Below are 16086 nucleotides of genomic sequence, written 5' to 3' on the forward strand. Positions count from 1 at the left end.
GCCATAGTCTAGGAGACAAATGATGATGCAGATTGAACTAGGGTTTTAGCAGTAGCAGTGATAGTCTTTTTTTGTTTGTTTGTTTGTTGGAAGATTTTTTTTTAACATCTTTAGTGATAGTCTTTTGAATATTAAATTTTTATTAGCTGTATAGATTTGGAAGTAGCATTTTGTCTGTGAGGCCAAATTTCTCACTTAGCCCATATAGTAAGAGATAATGGCAAAATTCACTAAGTGGAGTGTTGGTACAGACACATATCTGGGAATTATTATTATTTTTTTTCGGTACGTGGGCCCCTCACTGTTGTGGCCTCTCCCGTTGCGGAGCACAGGCTCCGGACACGCAGGCTCAGCGGCCATGGCTTCCGGGCCCAGCCGCTCCGCGGCATGTGGGATCCTCCCGGACCGGGGCACGAACCCGTGTCCCGAACCCGTGTCCCGAACCCGTGTCCCCTGCATCGGCAGGCAGACTCTCAACCACTGCGCCACCAGGGAAGCCCTGGGAAGTATTATTTTGAAATGTTCAAGTTAATTATGTTTATAAAGTTAAAGGTGAGCAAAATGCCAAGAAACTAAAGGACATTTCTTAAGTAGAAAAATATATCATTTTCATTTTCTTGTATCTTAGTTTATTAATATGCTTTTTCCTACAGAATAACCAAAAACATTTTAGCTTTGTTTTTTTTAAATTAAATTTAATTAATTTATTTAAATATAGCAGGTTCTTATTAGTTATCTGTTTTATACATATTGGTGTACATATGTGAATCCCAATCTCCCAATCCATCTCCCCACCCCCACCACCCATCACTTCCCCCCTTCGTGTCCATACGTTTGTTCTCTACATCTGTGTCTCTATTTCTGCCCTGCAAACCAGTTCATCTGTACCATTTTTCTAGATTCCACATATATGCATTAATATATGATATTTTTTTCTCTCTTTCTGACTTCACTCTGTATGACAGTCTCTAGGTCTCTACAAATGACCCAATTTTGTTCCTTTTTATGGCTAATATTCCACTGTATATATGTGCCACATCTTCTTTATCCATTCATCTGTCGATGGACACTTAGGTTGCTTCCACGTCCTGGCTATTGTAAATAGAGCTGCAATGAACATTATGGTACATGACTGTTTTTGAATTATGGTTTTCTCAGGGTATATGCCCAGTAGTGGGATTGCTGGATCATATGGTAATTCTATTTTTAGTTCTTTAAGGAACCTCCATACTGTTCTCCATAGTGGCTGTATCAATTTACGTTCCCACCAACAGTGCAGGAGGGTTCCCTTTTCTCCACACCCTCTCCAGCATTTGTTGTTTGTAGATTTTCTGATGATGCCCATTCTAACCACTGTGAGGTGATACCTCATTGTAGTTTTGATTTGCATTTCTCTAATAATTTGTGATGTTGAGCAGCTTTTCAGCTTTGTTCTTTATATTTAAAGTGGACTGTATTGTTTTCTTATGCATTTATTAAAGCTATAATATCAGTGATTAGATAGTATCTACATATCCTCTGTTATGGAAGCAATCTAATCTAATAGCAATCTATTATCTATATAATTATTAATCTAATAATCTATTTGTTATTTTATATGTAATATTTAAGTCATCTATTTGTTTTGCATCAAACTTGTGATGTTTACCGCTGAGAAGATTACCTGGTTGCTTGTGACTATGGAATTCAATATGAGATTCCATGAGGCAACTAATTTCCATTTGATCTCTATTGGGAATAAGCTACATAAAGAATAAAACTGTTTGAGTCAATTCATTTATTCTTACTACTTATTGAACACCTATTATGTTTAAATCACTGTAAATAATACCAAGGTACATGGCATTCAATGGGTTTCTAAGCTGGTTAGGGAGCTCCTGTTTCCACATAAATATCTGAAATGCAGTTGATTAACCAAATTCACAGGAAGTAATATAGTTAAAGCACACAGAGTGAATTCTCCTCTTGATTAGGGAAGAATACATTTCTGGTCCTTGCTGCCTAGCTTGGCTATGATTTTGCTTCATAAAAGCTTAATAATTTTGGTTATTCTTTCCTTAAAGGTTACATTTATCCCCATTTATCATAATGAAATTAGGGTAGAACATGGTTTTGTTATCAGCCTTCAGATTCAGTGTTCGACACAGAACATATCGTAAAAAGCCTTCATAAAGCTATTACTTCCACTGCATATTACAGAAATAGAATTAGAAACCCTGTGCCAAATTAAAAAAAAAACTTGCAACTATGCATATTGTTCAAATATTCACCCCCCCAATTTAATATTCCCCCCTTGTGCTGGGTACCTAACATGTGATCAATAAATAGTTACTGAATGAATGAACACAAGCAAGAATAGATCATCCTGACTTTCTACCTACTTACCTCTGTCCGTCTAGATCTACAAGCCTTTTTCTGTTGGACTGTATATGAGTGCCCTCACGGTGGAATTATTGTAATTGGCACTGAGTCTAGTGGTTACCTCCCTGAGATCTTCCATGAACTAACATCAGTGGTGCCTAGCTTATAAAATCTACACAAAACCCACTGCTATTTTATGATATATATAATATCATATATTATATACATGATGATCTACAGAAACATGGGGGAGGTGGTGGTGATTTGCAGATGAAATCACCCCCCTGGTATTGGCATCTTGACAGTGGCTCATTCCTCACCTTCCCTGAACCAGGTGTGGAAGTCCAGTTACTTCCCATACAGCTGATAAATTCTGGCTGCAAACGAATCCAAGTGCTTTCTTTCTTATTTTTTCCTTCTGTTAGAAACAGAAGGAATCAGGCAACAAATAAAAAAACACTTTGTGAGAAAACAACAGTTCCTTACTCTGTACCACCTGCTTAAAGGCAAGCTAAAGGCACCCAAATGATGCAACCCATGAGTGTGGAAGAGGCTGGCCGATGGGCTGTCACGTCTGGCTGATCTGATGTCAGAGCAGATCATGTGGTGCTCTGTGGGCAGCTGGGACTGGCCCGCCGAAAGCACATGGATTACAGTCTGAGGCTGTAATGGGAAAGTCGGCTCCTGGGCTACTGTCTGCTAGACATCAGCTTGCTGGGAAGCTGGGGGCTCTCCGATTTGCCCTGCTCAGGGACCCCTCCTGCTGCGTGACTCACGGGCGCATTGCTGAGAGAAGCTGCTGCTCCCAGTAAGTGCTTAAAGAAGGTCTTTATTCAGAGCATTTTGGAAGCGGAAAGGAAGCACTGGTGTTGATGGGGGTTTCTGGAAGCCCTTTGTAAGACACTCTCCTGGATCTGGGCTGGGCAGCATTGCTTTCTGTGCCATCCTGGAGTTCATAGGCAGCACTGATGTGCAAATGTCCCCCAGCCCTGATTTCTGTTTGTTCTCCACAGGATGTGTCTTTCTGAATTTCATTTTCTATTTTTGTAATTCTAGGGTAGATTTGTTAGAGCTGGTTAAAGCGAATTGATTTCAGATTCACAGACCCATGAGTGGACTTGGTATTCTCTGTATGGTAAGCAGGGAGAGGGGAAAGAGGGTGGTGGCTCTCTTGGTCAGAATCACTGCTTCTGTTAAGATATTGGCTGTGTCTGTGCTGGATAAATATTTAGTGGTTGCCGCCTCTTTTCTGTTTTGGGTGAGTGGCTGGTGAGAGGGGAAGGAGGGTGAACCAGCAGTGAGGAGCATGTAGATTTAGGTAGTTACTGGTAAATTGCGATTTTTAATGGTCTAATTTATATTAGGTGGGGTCAGCTGGCAGAACAGGTGCCGGTAGTGGAAGAATGATGGAGTTCTCTCCCCTTTTTCCCAGCAAGCAAATTGTTGCCTGCTTCAAAAGCCGAATTAAAGAGCAGTGAGAAGTGCTAGAGCACAGATTTCTAAGCACTGCTTTTTGGTTTTTTGCTGGTAACAAGCATCACATTCCCACACTCATGCATCAGAAGAGATCCTCACCTTGGCAATGTTTAGGTGTGGGCTTTTTGGAGAGCAAGGGAATAAATTCAATAACATCTTACTGTTTCTTCTGGGCATATGACACTACATTTGTTTTAGAGATAAGTAAAAATAAGTGTGTGTGGTTGGAAGGGACTTTAAAGGGAAATTTAGGAGAACAAATCGTTTCTTTGCCTTAGTACTTTTCTATGAAAACTTGACAGAGTTTTAGGTCAAGGTATAGGATGTCCACTTGAAAGACAATAGCAAATAAATAATTAGGCTATATCTTTAAGCATTGTAAAATATTTATTCTTTTTTTGTTTTATTTTGAGGGATAACCCTAGTCTTTTCTGTGAGTCTCTGCACAAACTGTAGGCTTTGGGGCCAAAGACTGGTTCCAGAAACATGTAGCCATTGAAGAAACTTTTGGGTGGGAAAGATGGTGAGATGGGAGCAAAGAAAGTAAGCTGAGATGAGGTCTATTCTTTTTTATAGCCTTTTGCAATAGATGGTTTAAGTCACAGAACATCAAACAACAGACAAGAGCTTGCCCCACCCATAGTGTTGTGAACATGGATTATTCACTTGCCATTTTATTCCACTAACTCGCATGAGCACTCAGTGCAGAAAGGGTTCCAATTCATCCTGTGACTCTGTGGAATAGAGTACAAACCAAATCAAATGAAGCATAGAAAAATGAGCTTCCCCCTGTCCTGCCCCACCCTACCTTGTCCTCCTTCCATATTGTTGAGTGAAGGCAGATTTATGCTGGAAAGGGCCCTATCACTGCCTGTAAATTTGTGAGTTATTCCAGAGACGCTGACAAAGGGCAGAGGAAATGCAGCTGGTGCTCGGCGGAGAGTAGGTGAGCCCAGTGTGAGGAATGTTTTCAGAGGTATTACTGACCCAGCGCTCTCTCTCTGCCTTCTCTGACCAGCCTGAGACCACACCCCCTTTTCTGGCCATGTGCCAAACACCATCTCTCTCTGAGGGGAAGCCTGATGAAGTGATGTCCATGCTTGGGCGTGTTGATTCCTTGGATAGAAACTTGAGGAGCCCTCATCTCTCTGTAAGCAAACAAGTCCTGCTTCTCAGGGTAGAGATGCCCATTTATGGGAGTTTTAGAATTTCTTTTCTTCAAAAATTAATACACTGCTATGAAAAGAAATGGAAGAAAAGTTACCCATTTCCCCATCTCACTCGCACAGGCTCCATTTACTGTCTTTGTGTTCCCTTGTCTTAATCATTACTTTGGGCAGGTTATGATTAATGCAGAGAGGCCATCTATGCCCCATACTACTTTTCAGGGAAGACATGCGCAGTTAGGAACTTAGAGCTGAACAAACCTTAAGGACTGACAGTTCACCCCCTTATTTTACAGAGGGGGAAACTGGCCAGAGTTATACATGTGATGAGTGACAGAATCAGGACCAGAACCTAGATCTCAGTGCACCTCTGCAGTCACATAACTTAAGGAAAGAGTATTTTCTTACAAACTTAGGTGTTTTTTCAATTTCAGGTTCTTTTTCTTTTTATTTAGCTATGGTATTGCTGGAATAATAAAACCACTGCCATTTCACTTGCCTAAGAATATCTTGGAATAGGTGGAAAGTCCTTAAAGAGAAAATTAAGTTTCTTTTTCTTGGGGGCATAGCATGTATATATTCTTTGCAGGTCATGTGATGAGATCTCAAATACCTGATCATTAGTTTTCCAATCTTGCCGTACCGGAAATGAGGACCACCCTAATTAATAAAGGGATTATTGTTCAGTTTTGGCAAATCAAATACCACAAGATCATTTAGAAGCTTCTTCCCCGTTGGGTAGTTTTCGGAGTCATATTAATGTTCTTTGTTTATGCAGGCCCTATTTATGGTGACATATTTAAAACCATGTATAAGGGATGTTTAATTTAAAATAAAGTTTCAGCTTGACCTCCTCTCCTTAGATTACTGCTAGACCCCAAAGAGATTTCAAAAAATACTTACTGATTGAGTGATAGAATATAAAGAATACTACAATGCCTGCTTATGAGTATAATGAAATTTAAAATGTAACACAATGTTATGCTGTTCCTTAATGGTATTAGAATGCCCATCTGTAAATTATTCAGTCTAATTTTAGTCAGGGTGAGATTCACATATTTCTTTGAAATCAATATAATTATGAATAAATGTCACATGTAATTTGTCTATGTTAATGCTATTTGTAAAAGCAATAAACACATAATTAGGTTGGGTGTTGTTTAATTACATTTTTTGGAAACCTTGACTACAATACAGAGGCCCTCTGATTATATCCTTAATGTGCAATCATCAGTTTCTACTGGTCCAGTGAGGGCATCTTTTCATTCTAGACATTAAACTATAGTGATATATTGGGAGAAATTAGTTCTGGTAGCTTTGAGTGGTTTCAACAAGAATAATTGGAACACTGTTCTAAAGAGCCTGCACTCTCTAGCTTAGAAACAAATGGCTGCATGTGTGACATTTCTGAATGGTGACATAGTCAAGGAACCCTCTGATTTTTTATTTTCAGCTTCAGGTTATGGAGAGGGGAAAAAAACAGAAAAGGGAAATTAGGCATTAATGTTCCTACTGTGGAGAGACAGAGACTCCAAATAAAGGTACCACTTATTTTAAAAAGATGTAACTTAAGAGGAAATCCAAAAAAAAAAAGGATGTTCACCGGAGTCTCAATACAGTGAATAGCTGCTGTCCTGGTTGTAAATTTCACTCTTAGGTCTTGGGTGCCTTTAACTGGTTCCATTTAGGCTGAAAGCACAAGAAAATACCTCTTGTGGTAAACAAAGCAACAGATTTAAGTTAATGCTAATGTGTTCACAGGCAGAGCCAAAAGCTTTTCAGGGTTATTATAACACACTGGGCTCTTAGCCCATCCATCTAAATGTCTGAAGTAGACTAAAGTTATGGATCAGTCCATTGTATACACCATCCCACATGAGAGCCAGATGCTACTGTTTACTGTGCTAGTAACTCTGCCAGCTTCAATGTGAAATCTGAGATTGCAGTTTGGGGTCAATGGAAGTTATAGATTGATTTTTCTGATCATGAATTCAAGCTTCTACACTCCAGTCTGGTTTAATTAATGCTGCTTTTTAGAACAATCTCGTAAGCCTAATTTACACCCAACTCTCTAAACTGTTTAGATGGAGGGCTTCCTTGTGAAAACTGTTTATTGTCTTTTGGGCTTTGGGTTTGGTGTAGGTCTTCAGCATATTTTTGTCCTTTGTCTTGAGCATGGAAAAGAAGGCATGAAGATCTATTGCACAACACTACATTTGAAAGCACCACTACATCACAGCCTTTGAGAAGACTGGGTAGAAAAACCGTTCTGTGTATACTGATTTAGAAAAAGACTATCTACTGTCCTCCGTTGTAAAGACAATTCTATCATTCAAGACTCAGTATTGGGTTTTACTGACTCAGTTAGATCCTTTATTTTAATCTTACCCCATTTGATTTGTGCCTTTTTATCATATTTTGAGGAAGTATCATAAGCAATAATAATAATAACAATAGCCATTACCACGTGTTCAGCACTTCCCATATGCTATACCCGGTACCAACATTTCATTTATTTATGGACATTTCATAGACAGTAAGGTAAACTTGCCCCAAAGCACATGACTTGTTAGCTGAGATTCCAACCGGGTCTTTCGAAGTCTAAAGCGCTTTCTCTTATAACTTATGCTTATTGTTTCAACTATAGATTTCTATCGAGTTTTGTACACAAACTAAAAGGTTGTGACAAAGCCCTTTTTATCTACATACAACACAGATTTGGTGATGGGGGGGATGTTGATTTACAGATGAGGAGGGAATGCCTTTATTTTAGGTAAGATTTCGTTGTGTTAATGAATCGTGGTGTGATATGGTTGAAAGGTACAGGGATGCTTAGAAGTAATACTTACCTGCTTGTTAGTTCTACTTTCAGTATCTAGAAGACAGTCCCCGTAGCAAGTTCCTAATGAAAATGTAATTTAACAAAATTTTGCATTATAGGTCCTTATTATTAAAAGGGTAGCTCTTTTAGCTTTATCCAAAACAGGGTAGACTTTTACTATAAAGTTTTGCAATGATTAAGACTTCCTAAAGGTAATCAATGTAATTTAATGCACTAATACAGTTATTTCACAGAACGATATTACTAAAAATCTAAAAAAGCACATTATCATATTTGTTATATTTTCCTCCTTTTGTATATTAGTCCACGTCCCCGAACTTGGGTAGTCAGTTGCCCTCATAGCTTAGATTTCTTTAAGTTCCTCGAGAGAGAGGCTGACTTTTACCTTTGCCTTCTCAGCTGGGCACAGTAGCTGGTACAGGATGTTGCTTGTTCACAAAATTGCCAACCACTCGGAGGCCAGCTCTCTAAAGGTGTAAGCTTAGTGGTTGAAACTTCAAAGCAGGATTTCTTTGACTTCTTAAGAGAATAAATTGTAGAAAAACAGAAAATATCTAAGTAATCCAAACTGAACTGCTTGTGCCTTGGTTTTTAGCAAAGCAATTTGACAAATCCTTTCATGCTAGCCATTCAGAATACCTACCCATTGTTGCAGGTTTTGTTTGTGACACTTGAAAGTATACCCTTAAATGTGCTATTCAAGTGTTAATGAAAAATAGGTTCCAGAAAGGTTTACATATTAGATCTTTTTTCTCATCTTGGTGTTGAAACATCAACTCTGCCATTCAATAACTTTTCCTCATAACTCAATATTATTGGGTTTTATAATAAAAGAAACATTAAGCCATCCCTAATGAAGAATGAAGCTGATTTACAAAGTAGATTTTGCATGATTTCACAGTCACACAATTATTATGTTTTGTCCAGAAAAGACTATTATTACTCCATGTTGTACATTTTATGCTTACTAAAACTGTTGGTATATATAAAAGCATATTCTTTCTAGTTGTAAAGTTACTTGTGGAGTAATACGGCAGAATTTTAAACTCCTCATCCTGATATTGTATGGTATTTAATTTCAGAATAAACTGAATCCTGTAAGAACATTTGGCCCAGATGTTACTAAAAATAATTGTTGCTCTAAAGTTTCACACAGGGAATAACATTCCATGATTTTCTATTTGTTATGTACTCTGGCTTCATTTTCCATTTGGGATTGAAAAGAAGAAATTTAGAAAAAAAAAATATTTAAAAAGGAGATGCCTTGGTGCTTTATAAGCTCCCAATATGCTGCCTCAGTTAAACCTAAATTGTTGCTGTAAAGAGACAACTATATATTTTTGTGTTTAGGCACTAATCTGTTTAAATTATTTAAAATTTAATTTGGAAAAAAGGCAAATCCCCCGTAATGACAGCTAGACTGGTATATGTTAGTTGATCAACACTTAGCTAGGTTGGAAGGGCAGAAAATGATCTGTAGCAGCTGGATTGTAATACAGGTCTCATTTGGATGTGGGACAGTTTTGAAAGGTGGTCTTGCTTTCAGCTTAACCACCAGAGAAATAAACAGAGAGGCTTTGCTCTACTGAGGAAACGCTGGAACATAGAAATATAAAAAGGTTTGAACCAGAATAAGCCAAATATGAGGTAGTAAGTAAGGGAGATAACAATAAGCCGAAGTGGCAATCTTTTAGACCATAGTAGCTTGAAAACCCAGAACAGAACATTGGATTAAACAGATGGCTGGAGATTTCTGATTTTAGAGATATCAGAGCAATTTTCCAACATAAATCTGGTAGGATACCAAAGTTAGATTAGTTTAAGCTGTGACTGATAATCACAGTTAATGATTAGTTTTGATGATACATGATACACCAGGTGTCTATACATTGTTTTTTTTTCTTTTAATTTATGAATGATTTATGTTTTTGAATATATAATATACAACCCTAAATTCAAAAGATACAAAAGGATAAACATATCTTCTTCCTTCCCCTGTGCTCTAGTTCCCCTCCTCAGAGACAATCACTGTTTTTAGTTCCATGTGTATTTTCCGATTGTATTTCATGACTTTCTCTCTCTCTATATATATCTATCTATCTATATAGATGTATATATGTACACACACATATCTCTATATCTTGTTAAACACAAATTGTGGGATAGTACGTACACTATTCTGTGTCTCTTTTCACTTAATATGTCTTGAGCATTTTTCCATATCAGTACATACAAAGTTCCTTATTTTTTAAGCAAGTGTTTTATTATGAAAAATTTCAAACATACACAAGATTAGCATGTATAATGACCCCTCCCAGATATCTACTATCCAGCTTCAACATACATATCAATATTTTGACAATCTTACTGTATGTTAGAAAATATCAAGAGATTATCATTAATTTTGTTCCATGTGATATTGGCCTAGTTGTTATGTGAAAAAGAAAAACTCCTTATTGATTAGTGATACATGTTGATATATTTATGAGTGAAATGATATGTTGTCTGATGTTTGAGATTTACTTTAAAATATACAAGAAAAGATATGTGTGGGAGGAATAACGAATCAAGATAGGCAAAATGTTGAAGTTGGATGAATGCAGATTCATTGTATTATTTCTCTGCTATTGTATATGTTGGACGATTTCTGTAAGAATACCTTTGCTAATCTGGTTTCAACTATAGCTCTCCTTTTTTCTCAGGAGTGTTTTAAAATAAATCCAAGATATCATGTAATTTCACCCATAAATACTTTAATATGTATTCCTAAGACATACTGAACAAAAACCTACTACAATGCCATTATCACATCTCAGAAAATTAATTTATTATTTTTTTTTGCGGTACGCGGGCCTTTCACTGTTGTGGCCTCTCCCGTTGCGTGGCCTCTCCCGTTGCGGAGCACAAGCTCCGGACGCTCAGGCTCAGCGGCCATGGCTCATGGGCCCAGCCGCTCCACGGCATGTGGGATCTTCCCAGACCGGGGCACGAACCCGTGTCCCCTGCATCGGCAGGCGGACTCTCAACCCCTGCGCCACCAGGGAAGCCCAATATTTTTTAATAATCTAAAATCCAATCTATTTTTCAATTTCCCTAATTTTCTCAAAAATATCTTTTTAAAGTTGTTTTGTTTAAATTAAAAGTCAAATAGGTCCACATATGGCATCCATTGACACTTTTAAACTTTAATAATTCTCTTCCTTAAAAAAAGGCATCCATTCATTTAAGAAACTTAAGTTATTTATCTTGTAGAAGACCACACCTTCTGGATTTGACTGTTCCGTCCATGTGTTGTTCAACTTGTTCCTCTGTCCCTTGTATTTGAGACTTGATTGGATTCAGACTGAATATTTTTGGCAAGAATCCTTCCTAGATGGTGCCTGCTGTGCTCTTGCTGCATCACCTTAAGAGGCTCATATGTCTCACATTTGATTTTGAGTGATTCAAAGATTGAGCAGAGGATTTGGGTGGTGTCAATCTGATCTGCCTATTGTAAAGCTTCCCATCAACGTTTTGTCTAATGTTTTTGACATCCAGTGTTTATTACTGCCTCAGTCCATTATTCCATTAGGGGTTGCAAAATAATTTTCTAGTTCTCCATTCCTTTTTGCATTTATTGCAAAATAAAGAAGTTCCCCTCATCAACTTTTTGATTAGTCTAAGTACAGTTGGCTTATTCTTTCAAAGACCATATAGCATTTTACTGTACCATAATTTAACGGGTCCCTATTTAGAGTGTTTCTTTTGCTATTTCTTGGATTAAATATTTTTTCATACTGTATTTACTATTCATTATACATACATAAGCATATGGGAAAACTATAGAATTTTAAGATATTTATATTTTAATAGAAAAATAATTATTGGATTTTTTACTTTCTGAGTGTTAGTTTAGTATAAACGCAAGAGTTAGAGTCACACAGACAAGTATTTTAACCCTGGATCCCTTATTAATCACGTGACCTTGAGCAACTTATTTATCCTTTCTAAGCCTCATTCTCTTCATTCATATATTGGGAATAACAGTAATATCCAATTCCTGATTTTATTTCATCTTTGAAACAATCTATCAAAATGCTTGGTACAGTGCTTACTACATAGTAAGTGCTCAGTAAGATGAACTTGGTTAACATTTGAGGGTTAAATGAAATAGCACATGCAAAGTCCATTGGACAGCCCCGGGCAAATAGATGCTCAATACGTAGTGCTACTTTTCTCCCTTTCTTCACTTTTGCCCCCAATCTGAGCAGTAATGATTGTTCTTTTTCCACCTGTTTTCAGGAATGAAAAAATAAAACCCAAAAAGTCTTAGCTCCTCTGAGCCTTTTGCTGAGAGACCATTCTGTCACTCTAGTATTAGCCTTGGTGGAGACTCACATGGAGGTTCTGGGGCCGCAGCTTCCTGTCGCGGAGGCTATCCTGGCTACATATGGAGAAACTGCTTTTCAGGTTGTCTCAGTCCAAAAAAAGAATAGGTAGAATGCAAACAACACTAAGTTCTAACCATGACCAGTAGAAATAGAGTGTTCCTCTCCTCTGCCTTGCCCTCCCTGCCCAAATAGAACCATGACCAATTAACATTCCCATCAAACATTACTCTAGAATAAATGCAATTTGCCTGAAAGTTGATACGCTAAATTATTTTTGCTAGCAACTCATGAGAATGACTATTTCTCCTGTGCTCTTGGCATTCCTCTTTCCCATGTATTCCTCATCTTAGTGAGGTTTTCATCTTAGCTTTATTCCTCTACTTCCCCCTATCAAATCATGGCCACTCTTCCCTCTTTCTCCTAGGGTTTTAGGCTTCTAGCACCTCCTCTCCTTACTTTCTGCTCTAATCTTTCAATTCTCAGAAGCACCATCTGTCCAGGAAGTAAGGAGACATTTTGCACAATTCCTTTGTTCATGTGATTGGATAAAACTGGCCCTTCTCAGCATTACCTCATTTCTTTTTCCCATGTTCCTATAGAATAGCTGACAAGCACTTTTCTTTCACTGGTCCCAGGTTTCTTAGATATACAGAATGCAGAAAGGTTAAGTGATTTGAAATGATATGCGGAAGATAATAACGGAGTCAGCCCTGCAGACTGGATGAGGATGGTTGGCTCCCTGATGCCAGGATCAGGCTATTTTCAATGAAATCTGCTGAAGGAGCACACAAATATTTTAGTAACAGTCTGGAAAACAAGAGGTACTTTTGGCAATTCTAGTGATACTCTACTTTGACAGAAAGATACCATGAATGTGTGCTGAGTCTTTAAAGAGTGGTGAGGCTAAATATTTTGCCAAATTTGAATGACTTTTAAGTATTAAGGTGTGGTTTTGGTTAAGATGACTGCCATTTGGTATTTTAATTGAGATTTGGAGTATCACGAACTCTCATAGAATTGCTTTGCTACTTAAATGAAAAATAAAGTGTAAAGCAGAGGAAAGAAGGTCAAGAACACAGAGGCCACTTATTTTTTCAGTCACTTTATGATTAATCCATGACAAATTAGTTCAGATGTCAGTGATCAATTTTAAGCAGGAATGACCCATGTCTGTTCTTCAATCAAAAAATTTCTAGGGGGCTTCCCTGGTGGTGCAGTGGTTGAGAGTCGGCCTGCCAATGCCGGGAGCACGGGTTCATGCCCCGGTCCGGGAGGATCCTGCGTGTCGCGGAGCGGCTGGGCCCGTGAGCCAGGGCCGCTGAGCCTGCGCGTCCGGAGCCTGTGCTCCGCAACGGGAGAGGCCACAACAGTGAGAGGCCTGCGTACCGCAAAAAAAAAAAAAAAATTCTATACCTAGGATGAAGGATGACTTAAAAAATTATATGTAGAAGTTGAAATTTTGTCTTGTACATTCTCTGTACCTGGAACTCCTAAAGAGGAAAACCTCTTAAAAACGTCAACTTGTGATCTTTCTCTGCTAGGTTTGCACTCCTGTATGCGTTGGGCAATAGATTGTTTCTCCCATCTATGAAGGACAAGTGTTATTCCTCCTGCTCTCACTCATTCATGCAACAGTAATTTTATTAAGCAACTACTAAGTGCTAGATCTGGTGGTACAAAGACAAATAAGATGTGGTCCTGCTCTAACAGCTGCCACTAGGTTAAGCATCTCTGCCTGGAACAGGCAGGGTTTCCCAGAGTGTGGTCTGTGGCCTCTCCTGGGGCTCTACCTCAGCTACCAAGTCAGAATCTCAGGATAGACTGAGGAATCTGAATTTTCATCAGATGATTCTCATGCATTGGTCCAGAGCATAGTAGGAATAAGGTGGTTAAGGGGGAGAGTACCAGCCAGCATGCAGTGCAGCACATCCCTCAGAGAGGGCTTTCTTTCCACTCAGCATTAATATTTCTGGGAGGCTCCACAGAAGGGGAACACCTTGCCTGGCTTGAAGGAGCTTCCCTTGGAAGAGGTAGGCTGAGTGCTGGTGTAAAGGCTTCTGGGAATGGTATGAGTTCTGTCCTCCAGAAATTCTTAGTTCTGGATCGAGGGGCAGATTCTGGGTTGGGTCAGGGGTGGTGGTGGTGGGGTTAAGGGCTTGTACCGCTAGAAGGTCCATAATTTAGTCCCTGGACTGTTCAAGGGGAGAATATAGCTGGCAGCTAATATTCTGAACATTCATTTAGGGACAGAAAAATGTAGAGGTAAAAGCATAAGGGCTAGTACATATGCAATGTCTTGTTATACCTAGGTGCTTAGAAGCACTTTACATACATTAATTCATTCAATCCCAACAGCCTTATGAGTAACTGTGTTAGTACTATTGTCCTCATTTTACAAATGAAGAAACAGGAAGGTTAAGCAATGCTCAGAGTCCCCTAGAAGACCCAGGATTCCAACACAGATAAGTGTAGTACAGAAGGTTAGCTCATTACCACTGCAGTCAGCTGTCTCTTAGAAGCAGCATCATATAAAATGGTAAAGCGGAAGTGCACACCTTTCATACTGTTCTACTTGAGCATTGATTTCTTCAGCTTTTCACCAAGTAATATCCTCCCTCCTCCATGGGCCACACAAAGAGCACTTCTGGAAGCCCTGACAGCTGCCCTCTTAAATGCCTTTAGGACTGGCTTCGGTTTTAGAGAAGAAATTACATGCTTCTTTTTGTTGTTACTTTACAATCTAGATGCAGTGAAAATCCCTGTTACAGAAGATGTGGTCCTTCACTTCACTGCCTGAGTGAAGACTGGATGCACTCTTTTTAGAGATTAAGGCCCCAACATCTTAGTCTTTAAGCAAGTGTGTGATACAAAACAAAACAAAACCAACCAAACAAAACACCCCCCAAACTCACAGTGCATATTTAGACGGCTGAACAACCTTTCAGTTTCTCTTATTTTTTTTAGCTTCTTTTATTTGATTTGAATATCAGATTGAGTATCTAAAAGCTTTCATGTTGTGTGTTCAGTAACATGGCTAATTATTAACAAGTTTAAAACATGTTAACAAGGAAAAACACTTCTGAACTCTGAGCTTCTGACATGGAGAGTTATTTGACCTGAGTTCTTATTCAGGAGCTATTTAACATTTTTACATATTGTGCCAGCTGACAGAGACCTGGCTTACAAACAGATCTGGAGTTATCTTGAATCAGAAGGAAACTGGTGAACTGAGTGGCTCTCTTTCTCTCTGTAGGAGTAGGAGCAAGAGGCCTGCCGTTTCTTGGAAATTTTGCCCAGTAGTCTGGCAACGTAGACACCTTCCTGGCCTCCTTGCTGGAAGAATTACACCCACAAAACATTATCTAACACTGACCCAATCATTCTTAGGTGTAGGTTTGCTGCATAAACACTTATTCCTGCACTCATCAATACCCTTGCCTAACTGGGTCAGCTCTTGCAGCTTTACAGAAGGGCATGGTTATTTCTGACTATGAAAAGATGCATGAACTTCTGATAGACCCCACTGAATATCCAAACCCAAATTATTTTATTAATTTCAACTAATTGTTTTCCATTAAAATAATAAGTGCTTCTTTTATTTATTTATTTATTTATTTGGCTGCGTTGGGTCTTTTTTTGCTGCACGTGGGCTTCCTGTAGTTGCGGCGAGCGGGGGCTACTCTTCGTTGCGGTGCGCGGGCTTCTCACTGCGGTGGCTTCTCTTGTTGCGGAGCACGGGCTCTAGGCACACAGTCTTCAGTAGTTGTGGCACACGGGCTCAGTAGTTGTGGCTTGCGGGCTCTAGAGCGCGGGCTCAGCAGTTGTGGCACACGGGCTTAGTTGCTCCGCGGCATGTGGGATCTTCCCGGAC

At 38.9% G+C, this 16086-nt stretch overlaps 1 protein-coding gene across 3 annotated transcripts in view; it reads left to right on the forward strand.

The window, feature by feature from the left end:
* The first annotated feature begins 2901 nt into the window (after positions 1-2901).
* Positions 2902-16086, forward strand: part of ANK2 (ankyrin 2) — a 570766-nt gene continuing 557581 nt past the window's right edge. For 2 of the 3 annotated variants that reach the window (XM_027103570.1, XM_027103569.1), the window contains exon 1: positions 2902-3169. The gene's annotated coding sequence lies outside the window, so the exon portion shown is untranslated. The remainder of the gene's footprint in view (positions 3170-16086) is intronic. The other variant, XM_027103568.1, reaches the window with a different exon arrangement.

The sequence above is a fragment of the Aethalodelphis obliquidens genome, unplaced genomic scaffold, assembly GCF_003676395.1.
Source record: "Aethalodelphis obliquidens isolate GAN/ISIS:26980383/991018 unplaced genomic scaffold, ASM367639v1 scaffold6, whole genome shotgun sequence".
Classification (NCBI taxonomy): Eukaryota; Metazoa; Chordata; class Mammalia; order Artiodactyla; family Delphinidae; genus Aethalodelphis; species Aethalodelphis obliquidens.